The 4329-nt window shown below is 35.3% G+C and overlaps 1 long non-coding RNA gene across 4 annotated transcripts; it reads left to right on the forward strand.

Moving 5' to 3' along the window:
• The first annotated feature begins 260 nt into the window (after positions 1-260).
• On the forward strand, positions 261-3474 carry LOC116915953. Of its 4 annotated transcripts, XR_006643150.1 has the most exons (9): positions 261-427; positions 547-962; positions 1489-1714; positions 1852-2034; positions 2085-2218; positions 2426-2572; positions 2634-2668; positions 2738-2831; positions 2904-3474. It is a non-coding gene; the product is annotated as an uncharacterized LOC116915953 (long non-coding RNA). The 4 variants fall into 4 exon arrangements; XR_004390348.2 differs by having other exon boundaries at positions 1489-1719; positions 2085-2572; XR_004390349.2 differs by having other exon boundaries at positions 2085-2572.
• The last annotated feature ends 855 nt before the right edge of the window (positions 3475-4329 follow it).

Genomic DNA, 4329 nt, shown 5'->3' on the forward strand with positions numbered 1-4329 from the left:
ACTCTAGTCAGTTTGTTTCTAATTTTGTTTGCCGACATTCTTGGCTGTTTTAATTTTATTACTGTTGGGAGATCCTGATTGAGGGCCATATAACAAGACATTCACTGTCTTTTCACAGTCAATGTAATATACATAAGCTTTTATTAGTATTTAAAAAAAAATGGCAGAAAAGGTATACCAGTTTGTTCGAATCTCATGACCCTTTCGTGTGAACCGGTAGTTTCTGTCATATCATCTGAAAGTTGTCAGTTTGTCGTAGAACATGCAGGCGTCGAGATTGGTTTTTGCGTCGTCTGCAATATCAAAGACAAGTCGATTTCTTTCTTACTTTAGAATTTAGATAACATTTTCTTCGTTTGACTTAACTGTGTATACTCTTTTTGGTGCCCATAAATTACCTTACTGTTAGACATATTTGGAAGACTAGGTAAAAGCTTTTTATTTGTTTTTTTGTTTTGTGTGTGCTGCATTTGACTTTTTCTTCCTAGCCTTGTTCGATTGATTGGTCTGTATTTTGTTACATTTCATCTGTTCCCCGTTATTCAGAAGATAGTAAACAATCAAGGTGACATTTGAGGAATTGTCCGACCCGCAGTAGGGCTTTTCCATGGAATTCGATCGCTTCAATCACGTTGCTGAACGACAGCCCTGCCAAACTCCTTTTTCTGTAGAAGTTGGCATACATTTTACTGATGGTTACCCAGCTCATTCATTATTCGGGAAAATCAAGATTTGAAAACCGAAAGCTTATTCTCAAAAATTGTGTTCGGCAATTGTCTTTTCTCTTCTTTCACTGAATGGAAAATTGTCGTTTGCTGCAAAATATTTGTCTGCTGCCAATTCTCGGTCTTTTTATTTTGTGTTCTGGTCTGGACATTTTTTTTCTAGAATATCGGCTTTGCAGTCAGCGTAATTTCCTTGAAAACGTGGTCACTAATTTGTAACTCATCGAACGAAAATAGGTAGGACCATAACTTGGAATTTTGCTGTATCTGGTTAGCGCTGTAGCGTTCTGACACGTTACCTTTCTAACCTGTTTTTTTGCGTTTATTTAGGAAAACTCCATTCTTATGTCAAAATAACATCAATTTTCGTGATGACCGTTTGATTGCAAGTCTGAATCATGTATTTTTGACTAGACCTAGATTTTTGCGAAAAATGAAAAAGTTGGAAGGCTATAACCCTTCTCATTTTTCTCAAAAACGGCAAAAAACGGTATCTCTTAGAATTGATTAAAAATTACACACTATACTCGTAATTGAGTGCTGATTTCAAGGCAGTGATTTATTTTCTCGTCAAATCAGCCATTTTTGAAATATATCGAATTATTTTGCTGTATCACGTTAGCGCTGTAGCGTTCTGGCGCGCGCCTAGTTAACCTGTTTTATACGTTTATTTGAGAAAATTCCACTTTTACGTAAAAAAAATGTAATTTTTTGTGACCAAAGGTCAATTGCAAGTCTGAATCATGTATTTTTTATTTTATAGATCTAGATTTGTGCGAAAAATGAAATACAGGATTCTCCTAATCACAATGCCATCTAGTGGCGAAAAACTCGGATCAAATGAATGAATACAGCGATTCCGTTTCCGTCTCGACGTCTCCGGTTGTTATTTCTGAGTAACACCTTGGATAGATAGAAGGTCATACCAATTGCTCCGTGAATTCCACGGGGCGTAAGGTGTGACTATCATAGAATGGAATTGAATGGAAGTATGGTTCGTGATCTTAATCTTTATAGCTTGGTGTTCTCGAATTTTGACTTTTGAATTTTTATAGTTCGAGTATTCGTTTCAATTTTGCCTAGCCGTTATCATGAGAAACTGATATCCTGTTTTTTGATTTGACAGGTATACATAAGGACTCCTACAGATTTCAAATTAGCTGTCATATGCAGCTGGATACCTAAAAGGTTTATTTACAAGGATAGTTATGGTAACACAAATTCTCAACCATCATTTCATCAACTTTTAATTAGAGGATAAGAAATTTCCTGTTAGGCAACATTGGTGTAGTGAGTAAACATTAAAATGGTAAGTGAGTAGTAGGAAAGTGATATTTTTTCTTTAAAATGTTTTTAAAGCTGGTGAAGAATTGTGATAAGCCTTAATTGATTTTGAGGCAAACCATCATTAGGCAGCGGAATTTGCTTGAGTAAACATTTGGGTTTCTCATCGTTACCAAGCGTTAGTGCTGATGTGAACTGTATCTGCATTGGTGAGTGAAGACACAATCACATTTACAGTGTAGCGCATGTGGGTATATGTTGTTCTGTCTGAATTTACTTTATGGTAGACACTAGCCACTGCGTTTTTGCAATTTTAGAGTTAGTCTATTTCCTTTTTCAATTTCATTTTTTCACCTGTGCAGGAATATCAGTTTTTTTTATTAGTTTAAACCCCATACTGTGTGTTGGTTTAAAAGTCTTACACAGGCTGACGTTACAAGAGCAATTTATGGCATTCAGCTACCTGTCCCAGGACAGCAAAATGTTGACCTTTGTTCCTGATGTAAAAAGTGCCATCTGAAACATATCAGGCAGCCTAGGCTCCCATATGAAACCAAAACCAAGTAAGTTACGGCTTTACTTAACGATGGCTCCTGTATTCAAATTTTTCTATTCACTATTTAGGTAACGTCCATCTAGAAGGCAAACATACACATACAGTAAGTTAACCCGTTGGACGTTGGCTCCTACGCCACGAAAGTTTCTATTATTTTTTTTTTTGCCTTAAGGTATTTTCTTAGCTGTAGTGAGCGGTAAAAGTGACCGAAAAGGTTTAGGAAGGAAATGGTGTTGTGCCTGATATGTGATATCACAACTGACAAGGTAATTTGTTATTTTGAATAAGTGCATCACCAAGAATTTTTTTCTCATTAATGTTTCATTTCTTTCACTTAGACAAAATAATCGTAATGAATCAGGAGAGAATATCGATGGAGACTTATTGGGAAAAAAAATTATATTAGGTAAGGGTTACTGAAGATTTCCAGATTCTTTTGTATTCTCGTATATTATGATATTTTTACACAAAAAAATGAAGTGGGGCAAAAAGACTCCCTTCTTTATCGTGTCCCCGTTTCCCCTTGACTTGTAATAAACCCGTAGTCATGCCGCTAATATGATCAGCAGCAAAGGTTGTGCGTGCGCTGTCCGAAAAGCGCAATGATATTAATGGAGGACTAGTCGCTACCCAAAAATTCCAATCAAAGGTTTACCGCTAGATGTCTATGCATTTTAATGGCAATGGGGGCCATGGCTTTGGCCTTGGTCAGCTGTTTTTGTTCTGTTATTCCTTGCGTGGTAACGTTAACAGGTGGTCTTTCATCGCAAATTGATGGTAATATTGCATCTGTATTAAAATAATCGTAGCGTTTACAAAGTTTTAGTTGCCAAAAGGTTTTAAAAAAAAATGTGCAGTGTGATGAGTGGCGTACAGGTGCGATCACATTAAATACACCATCACTTGGAATTCGTTTATATTACGCGTCGCGCTCAAAGTCAAACGCTGATTTCATTACAAATAATATTTTTCTCCGTCAGTCGACCTGTTTTCTAAATGAAAAATGATCCAAAGCGCTGCTGGCACGCCAGCATTGCCCATCCGTTTCTAAAGTTGTTTCGAAAACTATAAAATCAATGCAAATACTAAATTGATTTTCGTGAATGCTGTTTAATTTATAATGTTAGTTAAGCCTGATTATCTGTATTTCGATTTTAACAAAAAACGAAACATGTTCGAGTTTACTTTTTGATTTACATTTCAATAAAACGTAATCGTCTATACTCTAAATTAAACACTGATTTAAAAAAATAATTCCTTTCCTCGTTAAACCAATTCTTTTTTAAATAAACGGAAGCAAAGAGCTGCTGACGACGCGCCATCATTGTTCATCAGTTTTCTATGTTTATTTCAAAAACTGTAAGCTTTTTGTGAAAACAAACTTGATTTTCGGGATTTTCTTTTAATTTTGAATCGAAATCATGTATTTTTAACTAAATTTAGAATTTTGACAAAAATGAAAAAGTGAGAAGGCTATACCCTTCCCACTTTTGTCAAAATCCGTAAAAAACGACATCTCATGGAATTCGATAAAAATTACCAAGTACACTCAAAATTAAACGTTGATCTCGAACAAAGAATTAGTTTTCTCGTCAACCGAGCCGTTTCTGAATTTAGCGCAATGAAAATGCTATCAGCGAAATAGCTTTGTTCTTCAGTTTTCCGTGATTATTTCAAAAAATTTAAACTCTGGTCTACACAGCTTAACATTGCATTTACTTAAACAATTTAACAATCAACGGTGTATTCTTAAACGTTTGAATT

The sequence above is a fragment of the Daphnia magna genome, linkage group LG2 (assembly GCF_020631705.1).
Source record: "Daphnia magna isolate NIES linkage group LG2, ASM2063170v1.1, whole genome shotgun sequence".
NCBI classification, from domain to species: Eukaryota; Metazoa; Arthropoda; class Branchiopoda; order Diplostraca; family Daphniidae; genus Daphnia; species Daphnia magna.